This window comes from Camellia sinensis, chromosome 6 (genome assembly GCF_055761805.1).
Source record: "Camellia sinensis isolate YWXY chromosome 6, ASM5576180v1, whole genome shotgun sequence".
In the NCBI taxonomy this organism is placed as follows: Eukaryota; Viridiplantae; Streptophyta; class Magnoliopsida; order Ericales; family Theaceae; genus Camellia; species Camellia sinensis.
Window position 1 is genome coordinate 138477904 of NC_138966.1, and position 22874 is coordinate 138500777.

Below are 22874 nucleotides of genomic sequence, written 5' to 3' on the forward strand. Positions count from 1 at the left end.
AAATGTGCAATGGTATCTCGGATTGAAGCCCTTCTGTTCGTCGCCCAACTTAGCTGGAAACTGGACATACTCCTCATCACGGATTTCGCTAAGTATGCGATATATTGGAATTTTAAAGACCGTGGTAATGCCTGTTCTTGCTTTCAACCTTCTGTTTGCATCAGCTACGTCATCTCGGGGGTAGTCATCCCGGTCATTACGACGTCCCCTACCCCGGTTTTTGCGATTCGAACCTCGGTCTGATTCCTTAGCACGATCATTAGATCGGCTGGACTCTTGTCCGACTGCGTGCACCTCCCCTGCCGCCCTCTTGTCTGTTGCTACCGAATTTACCTTCACGGTAGATGCTGATGCATCATCTTTTACTCGGATGTGCTCGTTGATGCGTTGCATGAGTTGACCCATGGTTGTCGGTTGTTGCATGGTAAGCGAGTCCCGCAGTCTATGTCCGACCGGGCGTCCATGCTTATATTGAACGATTGCAAGGTTGACCGGGCAATCCAATATCTCATTGAAGGTCTCCCAATACCTGGTGTTGTATGCTTTGAGAGTGTCGTACTGTTCCATCTTGACGCTCAGTAGGTGGTTAACTTTCTTTGGTGTTTTGGTGCTGGTTGTGAAACGCGTCACAAAGGCTTCGACCAACTACTGCCACCTTTCGATACTCCCCTCCGGCAGCATCCCGAACCATTTCAAACACAACTCGCCCAAGCTTGACGGAAAGATAAGGCACATAAGAGCATCATTCCGTCTATGTCCGGCCATAACCTGTCGAAAATGACTTACATGCATATACGGGTCGGTTTTTCCATCGTAGAGCGTGAACTTTGGCTGGTGGAAGCCCGCCGGAAGCGACGCTGTTTCTATCTCCAGGGAAAAAGGAGTGGCGTTCAGCCTGGCCAAATCTGTATCTAGAAGAAGTGGCGCTGCTTGGCGGGATGGAGGCATTCTAACCTCCTCGCTGGCATGGACCCCATAGGATAGTCGCTGGAGCGCCGGCACCCTCTGAGCCTCCCGCCGGCGGGCCCGTTCCTTCAAAACTGCCCGTAAATCCTCTGAACAGGCGAAGTAGGAGTATCTCGACGTCGTCACCAGTCGTGAGGGCCGGTAGGTGCTGTCTTGCGCGCTGGACTTCTCTGCGCGCACATCGGAATCGCCATCCCTGTAACTCCTGGTAATAGAAATGGCCGGAGTGGATCGCTGGTTCTGACTGCCTGAACGGCGGGATGGGGTGCGCTCACTGTGGTCACCCACTCCAGCCACACCCTTCCCTTTGACATGCCGCTTGAGCTCTTCCATCTCCGCCGTCATTCGCTGGATGACGGCGTCTTGGTCCCTCAACTTGTGTTCCAGACGTCTGGCGTGTGACTCTCTCCACCGCTGATGACTGTCTGGACTCCGCGAATGACCATAACTTCTCCCGCGCTTATCCCGCGCGTCCCCCGACTGCCCTCCGGGGAATGTCTCCAAATCCACCATTGGAAGGACGGTGGGATGTCCCTCTCTCTGTCGAGTAAACTCCGAGGTGGCTCCGTCGATGGCAGACAACAGAATCTCATCGTTGTTTGCCATGAACGGCGATCAGATGAGCCTGGAAGACAAGGTTTTGTCTGTCAATTTCCCACAGACGGCGCCAATTGTACGGGGAGCAAATATTCCGGCAAGTCCGTACTCCTTTCTTCCGAGCTCCGTCTCTATCCGATTACCTGCGTACACAACGGCGATGAGCTACCCGGCGGTGTGTGGCCGGAAAACCCCTCCGACGATCGAGTTAGCACACACCTTGGGATGGAGAGAGAGGAGAGAGTTGAGTGTCAGTATTTTTCTTACCAAATGTTCATCTACCCACGTATGGGGGGCGCAGACGTGCTTATATACCTTCTGCACCCCAAATCTATTCTCAGTGACCTCTCAACACGTGGCGCTGCTATCCTATCTGTCAGCATAAACCTTGCTGAGCACCACCTAACCCAACTGCCTGCCCATTCTCCTGGGAGCTCGGCAGCCGGGCAGTACCATCTCGGCCATCGTTTTCCATGCTACGCTTCATGCCCAAGTACTCCAATAGCTAAGCTCAGATGAGGACCGGACTCGGCGGTATCTCGACAAAGCCGAGCTCGGGACAACTCACGCTTGTCTGCGGTCGACCTACCTGCCGAGCAAACAGGTACCTCGGTCCAACCTTGCCTTTCCTGGCGCTGGACTTTTCACCTGATCGGCTTCGTAACCACGGATCCTTGTAGCTCGGTCAATCCACGCGCTGCCTTAACCGAGCAGCTTCCTTCAAGGTCGGGCCACACAACTTGGCCCAACACCTGTTCGGCCCAAATCTGTCTGGCACAACTCTGTCCGGCCCAAATCTGTCCGGCCCAATTCCATATCATTAATCTCCCTCTCAAATATGATGTAGAAAAAACAATACTTTGTTACATGACATAACATTCTTGAGATATAAATCTTGGGATTGCAAGTTTCATTTTTCTTGGGGTCAGCCATCCGGGGTACAGCATATACAGTTGGTAAGATGAACCTTTCAAGCCTGAGCGAATCATATCTAGTGTCAGGAATGTGAGTTCGAATTCTTGACTATATGCGAATCTGCGACTTGCCACTACATAGTTGAGTGGTCCTGCTATATAGTAGCACCTAAGGGTGACCTCTATGATCTCGGCTCCTTAGGATCTATCGCCAGAGGTCACCCCTCTATGGTTAAGCCATTTTTGAGTTATGATAAAAATGATAAAGGAAATAGAAAAAAATAAATTTTTTCTAAATTTGTTTATCTTGAAAGTGGTGGAAGTTATAAGAAAATTAATTTTTTTGTATAACTCATAATAGCATGATAACTAAGCTTCTAATTTCTTGTAAGAAATACAAGAAAATAGAAGAATATTTAAATTTGTAATAAAAGTAATTACTTCTTATTAATTAAAATCCTATTTTATTGTAAAATTTTCACTACGGATGGTGGGCATGCCGATCTCCAGAGGGATGATTGCCTCCATACCATATGCCAAGGCAAAAGGCATCTCCCTGGTCGAGTGTCTTGGTGTTGTTCGGTAAGCCCAGAGGACAATTGGAAGTTCATTAGCCCACTTTCCTTTGGTTTTCTCTAACCTTTTCTTCAACCCATCTAGAATGGTCTTGTTTGATGCTTAGGCTTGGCCATTGGAATGAGGGTTGGCGGTGTGGAATTATAAATTCTATCATTAGTTCCTCACAAAATTCTCTGAACAACCGTCTATCAAATTGGGTGCCATTGTCGGAGATAAAAGCATTGGGGACTCCAAACCGCGTTATCACGTTCTGCCAAACAAACTTATTAACATCTTCTTTTTTTTTTTAATTGTCGCCAAGGGCTCAGCATTAACCCATTTTATGAAGTAGTCTGTCGTCGCTATGAAGAACTTGTGGTTGCCTTGCATGGTTGGGAGTGGTCCTACTATGTTAAGCTCCCACATTGCGAAAGGCCAAGAACTTGTGAGAGGAAGGAACTTTCTAGCCGGCTGATAAATTTGGTGGGTGAACTTCTGGAACTTCTTGCATTTTCTCACTTTTTTTTGTGCATTTGCCTGTATGCACGGCCACCGGTATCCTTGCAAAATAGCGCTGTAGGCTAGAGATCTCCCACTGATGTGGCTTCCATACATTTCTTCGTGGATCTCGAAAAGAAAAGCATTGACTCTGTTTGGGTGAACGCACTTGAGGTATGGACCGGTAAATGACTTCTTATACAAAGCACCAGATGGAGAGAGCCAAAACTGCCAGACTTTACCCGGATTTTGTGTGCCTCTTTCTTGTCGGTCGATAGGATCCTTTCTTTAAGGAAAAGGATGATAGGGTCCATCCAAGAAGGACCTAGTTTGGTACAGAGAACTTCTATCTATTCTAAATCTTCGATGCTAGGTCTTGGGAGGAATTCAATCAAGAGAGGGCTGGAGGTTGATTTGTCGGCCATGGAAACTAAACTGGCCAACTCATCTGCCCAGCCGTTATTTTCTCGGCCAATTTGTTGAACTCTTATGGCTTGAAATTTCTTGATTTTCTCTCTCAACAAAGTTTGATACTTGGCCATTTTGTCATCTTTGGCTTCGTATTCGCTAAATACTTGGTTGATAATGAGTTGGGAGTCACTGTAGACCATTAGCTCTGATGCTTGCATTTGGAGTGTGCTTTTCAGTCCGGCTAGCAGCGCTTTGTACTCAGCCTCATTGTTTGACGCGGGGAACCCAAGTGCGATGAAATGTTCAATGGTTAGACTGTTCGGTGAAATTAAGACAACGCCCAGCCTAGCTCTGTGTCTGTTTGAAGCACAATCGATGAAAAGTTTTCATATTTCGTCAATAAAAAGTTTCCAACATTCCTCGGGGCCTTGGGATTTTTAAAGGTTTAGGTGTTCTGAGTTACTCGGCTGCTCGGTTATTTCCGCATCAAGCACCATCAATGATCGCAACAAACATGCCTTCATCCCCCCTTGGCAATGCGGCGTTGGATCCAACATGTTACCCCGTTATTTCCAAATCTAACAACGTATTGCCAGGTTGAAGTGGGTCTTCAAGTGATGGGTCGGTAGAAGGGTGAGCAACTTCCGCGTCACTTTCCATGTTCGGTGGGATGGGAGGTTGTGCAATTTCTGTCGTGCCTACCCCCCTTAGCCCAGTTGCGTTGGTAAGGTCCATCGGGCAAACCGGGTGAGTTCTAGGTGAGAATTATGCAACGAAGTTGGCCAATGCTTGGGCCTTGATGGTGGTTCGTGGTTAAAAATTGATGTCGAATTGTCCCAACTCGATTGCCCACTTCAGGAATCAACCAGAGAAGTCTGCTCATTCAAAAAAGGCTTTTAGAGGGAAGTCAGTAAGGACCACAATCGTTTGAGTATGGAAATAATATGCCAGCTTCCTTGAGGCCATCATTAGTGCTAAGGCGAGTTTCTTGAGCGGCAAATATCTTAACTCTGCCAGGAGCAAGGTTTTGCTTACGTAGAAGATCGGTAGATGTTGGATGCCTTTTGCCCGAACAAGCACCGTGCTCACAGTGTAGAGAGAAACGGCTGGATAAAGATAAAGTTTCCTGCCATGCTTCGACGTGACCAACAATGGAGTGGAAGATAGATATGCTTTTAGTTCGGCTAAAGCTCTGTCGCATTCTTCATCCTAGGAAAACTTGGACCTCAATGCTCGGAAGAATGGGCGGCAACGATCTAATGACCGGCTTATAAATCGGTTAAGCACGGCTGCCATCCCGGCAAGATGTTGCACATCCTTGGCTGAGTTGGGCTGCTTTAATTCTTGTATGGTTTTGATTTGAGAGGGATCCGCCTCAATCCTACGGTTAGTGACCAAAAAACCCAAGAACTTCCCTGACCCCATGCCGAAGGCACACATCAATGTGTTTAGACGTAACTTATGTTGTTTTAGAATGGCGAACATCTCTATTAAGTCGACTAAATGGTCAATCGCAAATTTGCTCTTCACAACCATGTCGTCGATATAGGTTTCTATCGTTTGGTCGAGCCAAGGAGCGAACATCTTCGTGACCATCCTTTAGAAGGTTGCCCCAACGTTCTTTAGCCCGAAGGGCATAACTCTATAATAGAATAAGCCTCTTGGAGTCGTGAAAGAAGTGATTTCTTGGTCGGGCTCGTGCATAACAATCTGGTGGTAGCTGCAATAAGCATCCAGGAAATTGAGTCGGTTGTGCCCGGCCGTCAGGTCCACTAGTTGGTCGATTCTAAGCAAAAGAAAACTGTCCTTGAGGCAAGCTCAATTAACCGTTTTGTAGTCGACGCAAACCTGTCATTTCCCTTTTTTTTTGGTACCACGACCGTGTTGGAAACCCATTGAGAGTAGTGTACCTCCTTGATAGCCATTGTTGTAAGCAAGTTCTTAACCTCCTCCACGATTACCTCGGCATGATAAAATGCCAATCTCCACGACCTATGAACTACAAGCCGAGCATCTGGAAAGACGTTAAGTTGGTGGCAGATGAAGTTCGAATCGACGCTAGGCATATCGTAAGGCATCCATGCAAACACTTCAATGTTTACGACCAAAAAATCCACTATTTCCAATCGTTCTTGGGCGATTAGGCTGGATCCTAATAGGAAAAACTTCTCAGGATCATTCTCGTTGATCCTTACTTCCACCAGGTCTTCGATAGCTTTTTCCTCAGCCTTGGTGCCTACGTTTTCCAGGACATTTTGATTTTTCGGTCCTTCGATCATTTGTACAAAACCTTTTGCAGCTCGGTTGCCGTTCACGGCCATAAAACATTTCTTGGCCATTACTTGATCACCCCAAACTTCTTCTACCATCTCGGTAGCAGATGGGAACCTCATGATTTGGTGGTAAGTCGACGCCCGTGCTTGCATGGCATAAAGCCATCCCCTTGCCTAGGATGAGGTTATAGGTGGAGGGCACTTTCAATACCCAGAACTCGACTTGCTTTACAATGGACCCTGCCTCGACCGGTAGGATTATCTTCCTGACTAGTCATTCTGGTTGCAAGTTGAAGCCAACTAGCGATGATGTTGCTGGGGCCAAGTCCTTCATTTCAAGTTTGAGTTGCTTGAAAGCGTCGTAATACATGATTTCAACTGAGATGCCCTGGTCGATGAGAATGTGCCTAACCTCAAAGTCTCTGACGCGAAGTGTGACCACCAGCGCATCATTATGCGGCGCTTGAATACATTCAAGATCTCGGCTTGAAAAGCTGAGAATATTCTTTATCTTGATTCTATCTTTTTTTACCACTGGTTGGACTGATAGAACTTCTCATATGTGTTCCGCCTTCTTTATTATTCCCCGGAGCTCACAGACCCGCGCTGGCTCAACGATTCCATAGATTACGTTGATTACACCTCGAGGGGACGCGTCAAAGGCGGCCAAACCATTTGGTTCGGCTGGAGTTTAGGGCGCGGCCTGGACGCCTCTGTTAATGTAACGATCCAAGTGGTCAGGGGCCACCAACTCTTCCAGATGTTGTTTTAGAGGCAAACAGTCCTTAGTACGGTGCCCTCACTCATCAGGAAAGGTGCAACAATATCGCGGATTGAAGCCCCTCTGTGCGTCGCCTAACTTAGCCGAAAATCGGACGTACATCTCATCATAGATTTCACTAAGGATGCGGTAGATTGAGATCTTGAAAACCGTGGTGATGTGTGTTCAGGTGTTTAACTTTCTCTTCGCATCTTCTGCGGCATCATGGGGGTAGTTAGCTTAGTTGTTGCGATGATCCTTACCCCGGTTGTGGCGGTTTGCATCGTGGTCTGATTCTCTTTCGCGGTTACTCGGACGGTTCTCCTCCTGTCCGACCGTGTGAACCTTTCCAGCCACTTTTTTGTCTGTTGCCATTGGATTCGTCTTCGCGGTGGCCGTGGTAGCATCATCCTTTACTCGGATGTGCTTTTTGATTCATTGCATTAGTAGCTCCACGGTTGTTGGTTGGTTCATAGTGAATGAGTCTCTCAATCTATGTTTATGTCCGACCGGGAGATCGCGCTTGTATTGGGTGATTGCCAAGTTGGTTGAGTAATCATGGATTTCATTGAAGGTTTCCCAATATTTGGTGTTGTACGCTTTGAATAAGTCACCTGGTTCCATCTGCAAGCTCAAAAGGTGCTCTACTTCTTTCGGCGTTTTGGTGTTGGTTTAGAATCGGGTCACGAACGCTTCCGCCAACTGCTGCCACCTTTCGATACTTTTCTCCGGCAGCCTCTCGAACCATTTCAAGCTAAACACACCTAAACTTGACAGGAAAATAAGGCACATAAACACGTCGTTATGCCTGTAGCAAGCCATAACTTGCCAGAAGCGGCTCACATGCATGTATGGACTGATTTTTTCGTCATAGAGCGTAAACTTGGGTTGGTGAAAGCCCGCAGGGAGCGCGCGTGGTTTCTATCTCAAGGGAGAAAGGCGTGGCGCTCAACCTCGCCAAGTCTCTGTCCAAAGGGACATGTACAGTTGGGCGTGGTGGCGGCATTACAACTTCTTCACTAGCGTGACCTCCATGGATAACTGCTGCAACGCCGGTACCCTTTGCGCCTCCCACTGGCGCACTTATTCTTCTAAGACGTCTCTTAGGTCCTCCGAACGGATGGAGTAAGAATATCTTGACGTTGTCGACAAACATGAGGGACAATAACTATTATCTCGCACACAAGACTTCTCTGCTGGCAGGTCAGAGCCACCAACCCCATAACTTCTGGTGATAGAAAGGCAGGGCATCCACCGCTGGTTCTGGCTACTTGAGCGATGGGGTTGGGTGCATTCACTGTGGTTACCCACTCTAACAACAACCTTCCCTTTGACCTGCTACTTTAACGCCTCCATTTCTGTCGTCATCCTTCGAATGATGGCGTCTTGGTCTCTTAGCTTATGCTCCAGATGTTGAGTGTGCGGCTCTCTTCGCTGCTAGTGCCCGTCGGGACTCTGCGAGTGGTCAGTGCTCCTCGTGCGCTTGTCTCGTGCATCTCTGGGGAGCCCTTTAGGAGAGGTCTCTAGGCCAGTCATGGTAAGGATGGCAGGAAGACCATATCATTTCCAAACGGACTCCGGAGTGATGCCGTCGATGGCGGACAGTGGAATGTTATTGTTGTTCGCCATGAAGATGATTGGAAGAGCTTGGAGGACACGGTTTTGTCTGTCGGAGTTTCCCACAGATGGTGCCAATTGTACAGAAGCCAAATATTCATCACTGTCCGTACTCCTCGTGTTCAAGCTTTGCTTCACTCCGAATAACCTGAGAACATAACGACGGTGAGCTGCCCGACGGGTGTGATGCCGAAAAGTCCTTCCGATGCTCAAGTTAGCACACACAGAAAATGGAAGAAGAGAGAGAGAGGAGACAAAGCGGTGGGTGAGTTCTAATCAGAAGATATTCCAAACCTGAGTATGGAGGCACAACGCCGTTTATATAGTTTCTACGCGCGTTTCTGCGTCCATTCCTCGCTAGACGTATGGACATGCCCTCATCTTACTTTTTTCCATGTGTCAGCACAAATATAGCTAAGCACCAAACGATGAAACTGCCAAATAGTACCAACACGCACATAAAGAAGAATCTCCTTCTCGCTGTTCCGCCTCGCTACATCGACCTTCCAACCAGATTATACTCGCTACCTCGGCTTTCCCTTTCTATTGGGGCAACGCTATCCGCCTGGTATCGTTGGTCAGACCGAATGCGCGATTCAACCGAGCTCCATGGTCACGACCCGAGCAGCTGCTCGGCCGAATCTGGTCTCAGAAGACAAATTCCATTAAACAGCACCGAGCTAGTGGCCAAGGTTGTCCCAACTTAATCGGAATAGGTCCTCGGTTAAATGTATGCCCATTGTCCGAGCAACCAAGGGCGTTGATTCCAGCCCAAACTAGCTCGGCCGTTTGCTGGGTCACAAACACCCATCTCATCACCAAAAAAAAAAAAAATTCAATTTGGTGAAAACGTTTATAATTTATTTTAATGTTACAACATTTTTCATTAATTTGATATTATTTGTTCTACATTCCACATAAATGATATTTTTCCTAAATTTTATCATTTTTTTTACGCCACATGTAAGTGTACATAACAATTATCGCATGTAAAATTTAGGACCTGAAATTCGAAACCATGCCAGTGATGATTATTGTTTAAATCTTATTTACCGTAATATATACAGGATATTTATTTTTTTATCAATACATAATGAAGAAATATATATATATGTATACATATATACAATTTGTAGGAGACCAATAGAGAGGAAAAAATGCCTAATTATAGAGGGGTAACCTTTGAAGTTAGACCTTATAAGGAGTCGAGGCCCCAGATGTCACCCTTAGGTGGTTCCTACATAATAGGGTCACTCAACCATGTCACAGTAAGTCCTAGACTCGCATACAAACGAAGATTCAAACCCACACTCATGACACTGGCTACAGTTCGCCTAGACCTAAAAGCTTTGTCCTACCAACCATATGTGCTATCGTCCGAGTGACTAGCTCCACCGAGATTGGAATTTGAGACCTTAGGATTTGTGCCTCAAAGTTTTACCAAAATGCCACGTTCCCTTGAATCACCAATAGAGAGCAAATTTTACATAGAAATTAAATACAATATCTGATAGGAAAAAGTCTCATAAGCCAAGTCAATTTGTTGATGTTAGTAAAAAAATTATCTTCTAAAATTTGTCAACAAACAAATATAGATATTTAATTTTTGTGCCTATGTTTAGATTTCCATTAAGAATTAACCAAAAAATTAGTTTATTCAATAAAAATAAATCAACAAAAAATGATAATGTTCAGAAAAACTACTCCATCGTTCTGAATTGTTAATCCATTTTCACTTTCCACATCACGATAATAATCTATATTTTTTAATAATTTTGAAGATTTTATCTATAAAAAAACTAATTGAGATACTGTAATTGTTATTTTTTTTATTAGAAATCTATTCATTATCTATTAAGTTGATTAAATGGCACAAATATCGAAAGGGATAAATAATTTGAAACATAATTCGTTTGACACATTTATATATGTATAATATTTGGGACTCTTATACTGTGTTTGGTTGGGGGATTTGAACAGGAATTTAGAAAGAGAAAGGAAAAAGATGTGTGAAACTAGGTAAAATATAGGCATATTTTATTCATATTTCACCTACCTTTTTTATTTTTCTTTCCAAATTCTTTTTTAAATCTCTCAACTAAACACAACATTAAGAAATCTCCAGAATCACTGTCATTGGCCATAAATTTATTTATTTATTTTTTTATTTTTTTATTTTTTCTCTCGCTAATTACTAATCATCACGTGTGTTGGGATAATAGGAGTAGAGGATAGTGGAGAGATCTATATCATAATATTTTATATATATACCAACGTGATATCGCACACCTATAAATACAAATTTTATTTCATATAAGTAGCTTCAGTGATTGAAATTTTCAGCATTCATGTACATTTATTTGAAGTTAAATATTTTTGAAAAATGCTTAAGAGCACTAATTAGTGCTTCCACTAATTAGGTGGCAGTGGATCCCGCCATTAATGATGTGATGTTTTGGTCTTGGAGTTGTGTTTTTTTTTTTTTTTTACTTTTTTAATGCATTAGTGCTATTAGTGGTGATGTTTTTAGTGGGATGAATCATTGTTGAATATTTTTGGTAAAAAATAAATAAACTTACAAACCAGGGGCCACCATGTGGAAAGGGTACGGTAAATAAGGTGCCAGCAGTGAACATGGGAGAGGCCATCTATGTAATCGTACGGCTCTTATGGTCAACGTATGGCCTTTGTACGCGAGATGAGACCATACGTCATCGGCGACACGTGACACGTGGAGTAATGCCGGGTCGCAAACGGGCGGGTTGGTCGCCGATTCCCTCGCTGCTGCCCATCGCAGGTGAGTTGGTCATGTATACGACCTACTACATTTCTACAAAATTATTTAATAACATGTTGTTATTTAAAATTAAAAATTTGATTTAATTTTTAAATTCACTAATGTAACAATTAATTAAGACATTGAAAATAATATTTTTTTCATATCTTTTTTAATTATTAATTAATCATATTATTTATATATCATTGGGTCTAAAAAATAAATTTATATATTATTTTTTTAATTTTATTTAATAGCATATGTTAGTTTTACTTTAAAGGCATTGGCTTCTCTTTAGTCTTTCATTGGATTAGAGAGGTGTTGTCCGACCTAGTGAGTTTACTTTTGAGTCTTATTTCGATAATTCAAATTATTCATATTTTAAAATTCGTCGAATACATTATTTCTACAAAAAATCAAGTCGATCGGATAATGACAACCACATACTCAGATCAGTTTTGTATTAAAAAAATGAATAGTGAAAAAATAAACGATTTATATAAAATTAATCTAAACACATATTTTCCATTATCCGATTGATTTTATTTTTTGCAGGGACGATGTACTCGATAAATCATAAAATGTGAACAATTCATATTATCAAAAACAAACCCAAAAATTGGCCTAGTATACTGAATTGGACTGTCCGATCTGATGAAAGAGTAGAGACAATCTAGTTGCATCTTTAATATACATGTTGAAAGGGTAATTTTTGGTGAAAATTGGGCCGAGCTATGAGATGGACTTTATGGCCCAAAGTACGAAGGACTGGGTAAAAAGGGCCGAGAAGTTACTCCGGCCCAAGAGAGATAAAGTTACTCCGGCCAAAAAGGGATAAAGTTACTTCGGCTCAGGAATTGTAAAGCTACTTCGGTCTGGACAACTCGGAGTGAGTCCGGTCTCCGAGTTAGTCCGGTCATGACGTATACTGGATAAATCGGTCAGAACTTTACTACTCGGTAGCTCGGTCCAAACATACCATGGGTTGAACAGGAGAAAACCGAGATAAGGAGTAGTAAAAGGAAGGGCCGAACTAAGGATAGTTCGGCCTACTTAGTGGCTCAGCATAGCCAGTTTTACTTCGGTCAAATAGTAGTTCGGCCGTGGTAAAAACCATCCCACTTGGTTTAAGCAGTGGGGGGGGTGTAAAAGGATAAGCATTATCCTTTAGGAGTATGAATCCTAGGAGGACTCTGCATGGAGGAATAAAAGTCCTACTAGGATTGTGCCACTCAAAACCTATAAAAGCTCACAAGCATCACCTTGGAGGAGGTAACATAACACAACATACAATTTTGCTTTCTGAATACATTGAGCTTTGTCTATTTGTCAAGTTTACTGACTTAGGCATCGGAGAGGTTTCCGGCACACACCCGCCGGCTAGCTCACGTTTGTGTTTTCAGGTAACAAAGTGACGTCGTACGGAGGAGCGTGGACTTAGTCAACAGGATTATACGAGGAGAATTATTTCTTCCCCGTACAATTGGCGCCGTCTGTGGGAAAAGCAGACAGAACAAAACCTCTTGATTAAAGCTTCTCCCCTTACGTTCAATGGCACACATTGAATAATTGCCGCAATCCGCCGTCGACGGACTAACTCCAGATGGGGGCGCAAGGCGTGAATGATTACCTTCTATCCCTCCCATGGCGGACTTAGAGCCCCAACGACATAACTCCAGAAAGGATGCTAGGGGAAGGCGAAATAACAGCCCCCGTCACTCTCGTTCGCAAAGTCTTGACAGACAAAGGCGGAGGATTGACCCTCAAGCTCTGGAAGATCGCGTGAAAGAGCAAGATGAATTGATAAGAAAGATGGCGGCGGACATGGAGGCCTTGAAACGCCAAATGAAGAAAAAAGAAGTGGCGACATGAGAGGGGCGCAAAAACAAGACGCCCCCTCGCCACTCAGAAAATTGTAGCAGGAATACTACACCCTCACAAGGAGAAAGTAGAAGCCTCAGGACAGGCGATACTCAATCATGGTCTTCCAGAACTCGTCACTCCAGGTCTGAGAGGACGAAGTCTGAAAGATCATACACTGAGGGAAGCACATACTGGCCTTCTCATTCGCATCAAACTAGATCTAGACAGACGGAATTACCCAGATCATCCGACTTACGAACCGTGCTCGAAGAGCAAGCACGATGCAAGGAAGATGCCAGGGCGCGGGATCCACACAGAGTTTCTGCCTTATAGCGGTTGGCTCCTCGGACGCATGGAAGCGTCGAGGTTGGAATGCCAATACCGCGCCCAGCCTACGAACCAACGGACATAGCATTGGCAAGACTACAGACTTCGCCGTTTGTCCCAACGATCGAAAACGCGCCCCTGCCATCAGGCTTTCTTCAGCCAAAATTCACCACATATGAAGGAAAGACGGACCCGTACTCACACTTAAGCCACTTTCGCCAAGTCATGGCCATTTACAGACGAAACGAGGCCTTAATGTGCATACTCTTCCCGTCTAGCCTTGGCGACCTAGGCTTGACTTGGTTCGAGAAACTTCCTGAGGGCAGCATAGCCTCTTGGGCGCAATTGGCAGAAGCGTTCGTAACAAGGTTCCGAACGAACACTAAAACCCCCGTGGAGATCGACCAGCTACTCTCCATCGACATGGGCGATAAAGAGACCCTAAGATCCTACAACAGTCGCTACTGGGAGACATTCAATCAGATTAGGGACTGCCCCACCAATCTCGCCATTGCACAATATAAAAGAGGCCTTCCAGTTGGGAACAGACTGAGGGACTCGATCACCATGACGCCACCCCTCACTATGGAAGCCCTGATGGAAAGAGTGCATCAGCACATCAGGGTAGAAGAGGATGGCGCACGTGCCAAAGCAAAATCTAGTGCGACCGCAGTACCAGAAAAGAAGACCTCAGCGAAGGTCAATACAGTAGATCGTCAGAGCAAAAACGGACGTGGCAGACGAGATAACGGAGAAAACCAGGATAAAAGATGGTTAAGAATCCGCACTGCCATAACCACGGTGTTCAAGAAACCGATATATCGGATTCTTAGCGAAATAAAAGATGAGCCTTTCGTCAAGTGGCCAGCCAAACTAGGAGAAGCTCAGAAGGACTATGACGAAAGATCGCGGTGCAACTTCCACAAAGAAAAGGGACACCGCACGGAGAATTGCACACTGTTGAGACAGCACCTGGAAGAGTTGGTGGCAGCAGGCCACTTGGACAAGTACATTGAAGGAGGGACGGAACCAGCCCCCCAGGATCACAATAACCCCAACGGAATGCCAATCCACGCCCCACCTCAAGGCATTATCAATGTAATGCATGGAGTCTTTGAACCTGAGCGTGTATGCGAGCTTAGGGGATCAATCAAGAAGGCTGAGCACTTTAGAGAGGTGTTAAGTGCCCAACCTGCCATTAAGAAGGGGAAGACAGAGGCAACAAACGTTATGTCTTTTTCGGATAAAGACTTGGATCAAATATACTGTCCTCACAATGATGCCCTAGTCATCACTCTCCGAGTCAAGGATTTTGACGTCAAGCGGATTCTGATTGACCAGGGTAGTTCATGTGAAATCATGTACTACGACACATTTAAACAACTAAAGCTACAAGATAAAGACTTGGCACCTGCAGTATCTCCCCTAATTGGATTCAACTCCATGCCAGAGTGGCCCGTCGGCAAGATAATTCTTCCAGTCAGAGCAGGAAGCGTAACAAAACAAGTGGAGTTCTGGGTATTGAAGGTCCCCTCCACTTACAACATCATCTTGGGCAGAACATGGCTGCACGCCATGCGTTCGGTGGCATCATCCTACCACCAGGTAATGCGGTTCCCTAACGACGCCGATATAATTGAAGAAGTCTATGGAGATCAGATCATGTCAAAACAATGTTTCGCCACGGTAAATGGCAGCCGCGCTGCCAAAGGATACGTTCATTCGGTGGAGGAACCTGAAAGCAATGAACTATTCGCGGACGTTGGCAAAGAGGCTGATCAAAAAGCGGTGGAGGACTTGGTGGAGGTAAAAATAGATGAGAAGAACCCGGATAAGTTCTTCTTGCTTGGCTCGTCGTTGTCCAGCACTGAGAGATTAGAGGTCTTAGAATTCTTGACCTCTAACATCGAAGTGTTTGCCTGGACGCCCTACGACATGCCAGGCATTAACCCAAACTTCATCAGTCACCAACTCAATGTCCACCCATCCGCCAGACCAGTCATTCAGCGCACACGCAGATCGGCACTCCACCACGCTGAAATAGTGGTGGAAGAAGTAGGCAACCTGCTGGAGGCAGGAGCAATTAGAGAAGTACATTACCCAAGATGGATCTCCAACACAGTCGTAGTGCCAAAGAAAAATGGCAAATGGCGAGTCTGCGTCGACTACAAAACAGTCAACAAGGCATGCCCAAAAGACAGCTTTCCTCTACCGCGGATAGATCAACTGGTGGACCTAACGGCGGGGCACAACCGACTTAGCTTTCTGGATGCATACAGAGGCTACCACCAAATCGCCATGCATGAGCCAGACCAGGAGGTCACATCCTTTACAACTCCGAGAGGACTATACTGTTACAAGGTCATGCCCTTTGGCCTGAAAAACGCAGGGGCAACATTCCAATGGATGGTCACCAAGATGTTTGAACCATTGTTAGGCAGAACAGTGGAGGCATACATCGACGACATGGTGGTCAAAAGCAAGGATGAGAATGACCATCTCAAGGACTTAGGGGAGATGTTCGAAATCTTGAAAAAACACAAGTTGCGCCTCAACGCTTCCAAGTGCGCATTCGGAGTAGGATCTGGCAAATTCTTGGGCTTCCTGGTGACCAACCGAGGTATAGAAGCAGACCCCTCCCAGATCAAAGCAATCCAAGATTTGGAGAGACCCAACTCTGTGAGAGAAGTACAGCATCTCACCGGCATGACGGCCGCACTCAACCGATTTATCAGCCGATCGTCAGACAGACTACGACCATTTTTCCATGCCTTAAAGGCCAAGTTTGAGTGGGACGAAGAATGCGACCAAGCTCTGGAAAGCTTGAAGGAGTATATGTCTTCCCCACCACTACTTGTTACCCCAGTACCTGGTGAAGAACTCTTTTTGTACCTGGCAGTCTCTCAGCACGCAGTTAGCGCAGTGTTGGTTCGTGCAGAAGGAATTCAACACTTGCCCATCTATTATGTCAGCAAGACATTGCCGGGAGCGGAAACAAGGTATTTGCCACTGGAAAAACTGGCATTAGCCTTGATGATGGCCTCCAGGAAATTGGCACACTACTTTCACGCCCACACCATAGTCGTCCTCACAGCTTTCCCACTAAAAGCTTTGTTTGAGATGGCGAACTTTTCTGGGCGAATTTTGAAGTGGGCAGTAGAGTTGGGACAATTCGACATCAAGTTCCAACCCAGGACCGTAATAAAAACCCAATCTTTGGCAGACTTCGTCGCAGAGTTTACTCCTAGAAGTCATCATATCTGCCCAGTCGACCTAACTAACACAACCGAACTAGGGACGGAAGTTGACGCCGGAATAGCACAACCCCTAGTAGAAGGTACTCAGTCAAACTCCAAGGCAGACCAGACTAAGGACAACAAGGAAGAAACAAACCAAGGCTCACCAACAGTATAATCAGATGGCGAGGGGCAGACAGCAAGCATGGACCTTTAAGAAAACACCATTCTTGACCCCACGACATCATCTGACCCCTCCACTTGCTGGAAGTTGTTCGTTGGTGAGATGTGGAAACTCTTTGTGGATGGAGCATCCAACCGACATGGTGCAGGACTTGGCTTAGTCCTCATCTCACCAGACGACCTGGTTGTAGAGAAAGCAATCAACCTTGGCTTCCCAGCATCAAACAATGAAGCAAAATATGAAGCGCTTCTCGCAGGACTCAAATCAGCATACTACATGAAGGCCACCGAACTTATGGTCTACAGCGACTCACAGCTGGTGGTAAATCAAATTTCTGGCGACTACGAAGCAAAAGATGATAGGATGGCCAAGTACCAAGAGTTGGTCAGAATAGAAATCAAGAAATTTGAAGTAGTAAGGATAGAGCAAATCGGCAGGGAGGAAAATAGCAGAGCAGACGAACTAGCAGGCTTCGCCTTAATGGCAGATTCCTCCATACCTCATCCACTACTAATCGACTTCCTACCTAGACCAAGCATAGAAGACCCCGAAGCAGAAGAGGTATGTTGCACAGAACTAGGCCCCTCTTGGATGGATCCCATCATCCTGTTCTTAAAAGACGGCATCCTACCAGAAGAGAAAAAAGAAGCCAACAGAATAAGAGTGAAATCGCAGCGATTTTGGCTATCTCCATCTTTAGCATTATACAAGAAGTCATTTTCAGGGCCTTACCTAAAGTGCGTTCATCCCAGCAAAGTGGAAGCATTCTTGTTCGAAATACATGAGGGGGTGTGCGGAAGCCATCAAGGGGGAAGGTCGCTAGCTTACAGGGCCATTTCGCAAGGTTATTGGTGGCCATATATGTAGGCAGACTCAGAGAAATATGTAAAGAAGTGTGAAAAATGCCAGAAATTTGCACATCAAATACATCAACCAGCTAGAGAACTCCTACCATTGACTAGCCCATGACCTTTCGCAATATGGGGTTTGGACATAGTAGGACCACTTCCAACAGCACCCGGCGACAGGAAATTCTTTCTCGCGGCAACAGACTACTTCACAAAATGGGTGGAAGCAGAAGCAATGGCATCAATCAAAGAAAAAGATGTGAAGAAGTTCGTTTGGCAAAATATCATCACTCGGTTTGGCATACCAAAAGCCCTAATCTCAGACAATGGCACTCAATTCGACGGCAGAATCTTCAGAAACTTTTGTGAAGAGTACAAGATAGAGTTCTATAATTCTACACCGGCATATCCTCAAGCAAATGGCCAAGCAGAAGCATCAAATAAAGTCGTCTTGGATGGACTTAAGAAAATATTAGAGAAGGCAAAAGGCAAATGGGCGGATGAACTTCCTCATGTTTTATGGGCTTACCGCACCACACCTCGACGATCAACAAGAGAGACACCATTCTCCTTAGCCTATGGAATGGAAGCAGTAATCCCACTGGAAGTTGGCCTCCCCACAATTCGAAGCGAAAATTTTGATCCAGACTTAAATGCAGAAGCCATAACATTGGAACTTGACCTTGCGGAAGAAAGAAGAGAAAGAGCACTGGTTCACATTGCCTCATACCAACGAGAGTTAATTAGAAAATACAACAAAAAAGTGCACCCAAGACAATTCAAGATCGGCGATTGGGTACTACGCAAAGTCATGGGAAACACCTTAGTACCAGGAGATGGCAAGTTAGGGCCGAACTGGGAAGGTCCTTACAAAGTGGTTGGGTTAGCAGGCAAAGGGGCATACCACCTAGAAGACAAGGACGGCAAAGCAATCCCTAGGCCATGGAACACTGCCAATCTCAAGTTGTTTTATTTTTAGCTTTTTCTCTTTCAAACATATGTAATTTTTTCTTTCCTCAATAAAACAATCGATTCTTTTCAGCATGAGTTGTTCTCTGTAAAAGTTAGCTTTCGTAAAGTTAGGAATATTGCAAACACTTTTTATTCTAAGTTGGCTGGAAAAACTAACTTAGAGGTTGGCTGGATTAAACCAACACCCTTCCTAAGCCCAGGATAAGGATCCAGGCTACAGGACGTTTGGTCGGAATAACCAAACATTGTTCTAAGTTAGCTGGAAAAAACTAACTTAGAGGTTGGCTGAATTAAACCAACACCCTTCCTAAGCCCAGGATAAGAATCCAGGCTACAGGACGTTTGGTCGGAATAACCAAACATTGTTCTATGTTAGCTGGAAAAAACTAACTTAGAGGTTGGCTGGATTAAACCAACTCTTTGAACTCTTCAGCCGAAGTATGGGTATGGCTGAAGAGTGGTTGGCTGGATTAAACCAACTCTTTGTACTCTTCAGCCGAAGTATGGGCATGGCTGAAGAGTGGTTGGCTGGATTAAACCAACTCTTTGAACTCTTCAGCCGAAGTATGGGCATGGCTGAAGAGTGGTTGGCTGGATTAAACCAACTCTTTGTACTCTTCAGCCGAAATATGGGCATGGCTGAAGAGTGGTTGGCTGGATTAAACCAACTCTTTGTACTCTTCAGCCGAAGTATGGGTATGGCCGAAGAATGGTTGGCTGGATTAAAACCAACTCTGAGTACTCCTCAGCCGAAATAATTATTTTAGCTAGGGAGTGGTTGGCTGGTAAGCATAGTTTAACCATTTAAAACCGGAATAGCAGTTGGAATAATAGAAGACATTACAAGTGCAAACATACAAATCAAAACCGGAATAAAAGTTCAAACAAAATTTTTATTCATTAAAAAGCAATTACAGAGGGGCATAGCCCGGTTACAAAGACAAAAGGTAACAAAAGAGAGAAAAATTGCAAAATCAAGAGAAAAGATCTTCAATTTCAGCGTCGAAGGCAGCATCGGCATCAACATGAAGACCGGTTTCAGGCGGGAGCTCGTTTTCAATCACAGGAGTGGTTTCGGTCGGAACCACGGTTTCACCTGGTTGTTCAATAGTTAGATCTTCCACTATGGGCTCCGACCGAACTGCTTGATCTACATTGACAGCCGGAGCATCCTCAGAAGCAGAGTCTTCTTCAGAATCTGAGCCTTCAAGGAACTGCTGTTGCATGGCATTTGCATACTCCACAAGCGAGTTCGGTATGAAGTAGGCTGGAGGGTTGAAAGCCTCGGTCTGTGGATCATGACCGAGCTTCTCAACGGCTCCCCTCCAGCCGCACTTAAAAAACAGTTCCTTGGCGGCCTCACACTGCTTGACATATACATCCTCTGCCTTCTTGAAGCCTTTCTTTTTGGCTTCTTTTACGCTCTCCTTCACTTGGGATATTTCGGCATCTTTCTTCCTTTCAAGCTTCACCAGCTCGCGCAGGTACTTGTCCTTCAGAGCAATGGCAGCCTTCTGCTTTTCGGCTTCGGCCGAACTAACCAGTTCGGTCAGTCTGCCGATCTCACCTTGTAGCTCGGCCATTTGCTTTCTGGCCTCCTCTAGCTCGGTCGCTTTTGCTTCAGCTTCTGCCGCGGCTTGCCTTGTTATTTTCTTAAGCTCCAGGACTTTCCTATGACTGATTTGGTTTTTCTGAATGGCCTGACAAAGCAAAGATTTCCCTTTTGCCGAAGTAAAAGTTGAAGAAAGTAGACAGAGAAACGACCAAAGTCACTTACCAGAATCATGGATTTTGTCAAAGACCGGATGGCCTTCAGTTCGGTGTTTAGTTATTTTTGGTGGTGCTCCATGTCTTTGGGGAGACACATGCTCTTGGCCAGGTTGAAGGCCAACTGATGGTCTTTTTCAGCAACAATCGAGTCTGAAACTTGGATGTCTCGGTTGTTGAAAGTAAGTTTCGGTGCCCAGCAACCGGTAGTTCGGTCAGAAGGCTCCGGTTGGGGACTCGGTGGTAAGCTCGGTGGAAGAGCAGGTTCTTCTTCATCAACCAAAATTTGTTCGGTTTCGGCAGTCCGGGGGCGTTTGGTTCGGCGGGAAAAGGACGGCGGTTGAGAAGGGAGGGCTACAACAACAGGCTGCGATTGGCTGGGTGGCGTTACTTCGGGCCTGGTTGTCTCGGTTAAAAGCGCCCTGACTCTGTTCTTTTTTGCCATTTCTTCTTCAGCTGTCAGTGGGACCAGTCTAATCTCAGGCAAGGATGGGTTCGGTTCTGGGGCCTCTTCAAGAAGAAAGTCAGTTACTCTGGCTTTCCGGCGACCGCTGTATCGGTAGGTCGGCTCGAATCTCAGCAATTTGGCCCAACTACGTTCAGGATATCGCAGTGCGGCCCGCAAAGTTGCAAGGCTTGGATAACTGTATAAGAAATGAAGGTGGGCAGAATCTGCGAAAGAAGAACTGTTAGTTCGCTTGATACACTAACAAACCGAAATAAAAAAAATGCAAGGAAGAAGACCGAAGTTAAATTACCGGGCTCTCCTTTTTTCCAATTTATAGGTCGGCCAGGAATTTGGGCTTGAAAATCCTCAAAGTTCCCAGAGACCCAGAAAAAATCATCATCATTTACGTATTTATCCGGTGTATATTTAATTATCTTCTCTCGGCGGCGACGTATTCTAAGGTAATAAACCCACCCATTCTCTTTTGAGCCAATGGAATATTGATGGAAGATTTCGGCCAGGCCAAGGTTTAGTCCGGCTTGACGGTTCAGTTTGGCTATTCCCATAATGATGCGGTAGGAGTTAGTAGATAGTTGGGTTGGGCATAGTCTGGTTTGCCTAAGGAACTCGCAAATCAATGGCTGGACTGGAAACCGTAGTCCGGTTTCTATAATGGATAAAAAGGTGAAGGGGACGAAGCCTTCATTGTCCCAGGGAATGACGTCTTTTTCAGCCAAGACCAGTTGGACGTCATCAGGTATTTAGTAGTCTTTCCTGAATTCGGCTAGGCCGCCCGGGTTATTTACTAGGTATCTATACTTCCCCATCTATCGTATAATTTATGAATAAGTTATATCGGTGCAAAAATTGTGCTCAGTAGCTCGGTTGAGCGCACGCAGGAGTGCCTGGGCAACCTAAGTCTGCAAAGTAGAAAACACAAGGGTTAAGCACAGATCATTGGACCGTGCTACAAATTAAAAGCGAGGTAAAAGAGTCCTACTTCGGCTTTATGGACAGGTTCTATCTCGACTCAGCAAAATGCTTGGTAGCTCGGTTTGAGCAAGGTTCTTATTAGCCAAATCTTGGCAGGTATCTCGGCATACTGGCTTTGGAAATAGTTTTGTTACTTCGGTTGAGCCTCTAGGGGCAGCTTTCTGAGTTTGGTTTAGAAACTAGGAAAGCTGGCTTAGCCCCAAAGGCTTAGCGCGGTTAAAGACCGGGGTTCCTTATTTAATAAAGTCAAACTTTGTTCGGTGGGCTTATCTCGGCTAGAGTTATTCAGGAGTTGGTAACCTACTGAAACTACTGATTTCTGGAGTTCTAGTTTGGTTATTGTCTAAAGTGATCTACCTATATAGGACAAACAGTATCCTAGTTCGGTTGCTACATGATTTTGGATTCAAGACTAGTTTTCTTCAGAATAGGTCTTACACGCATGAGTTCTGCTAATGTTTTTTCAAGAAAGTTCAGAAGCAAAAAAAAAAATGAACAAGCATGTTTCGCAAAAACATAGAAAGCAGAAAGAAGAAAAACAAAACAGGTTTTCTGAAACTTACCAGGAGAAGGTGAAGCTGAAGGAGGGGAGCAACAGCACCAGCAAAGAACACGAGCTCGGGGAACTCAGAGGTTGGAGAAACAGAGGCACGAAAAGAGAAGAAGATGAATAGAGAAGGTGAGTGATTCAAAAGTGAAAGGGGTGTTTTGTGAAAAAGACGAAAGGCAAAAAAAAAAGCGGGAACTATTCAAATTTTTCGATGTACGAGGGCGGCGTGACAGCTGCCCACAGCGTATCAGAGCCTGCCACGTGTCAATGGAAAGTGAAGCGTTACAGTCACAGTGATTGAAGAGACGTTTTGACC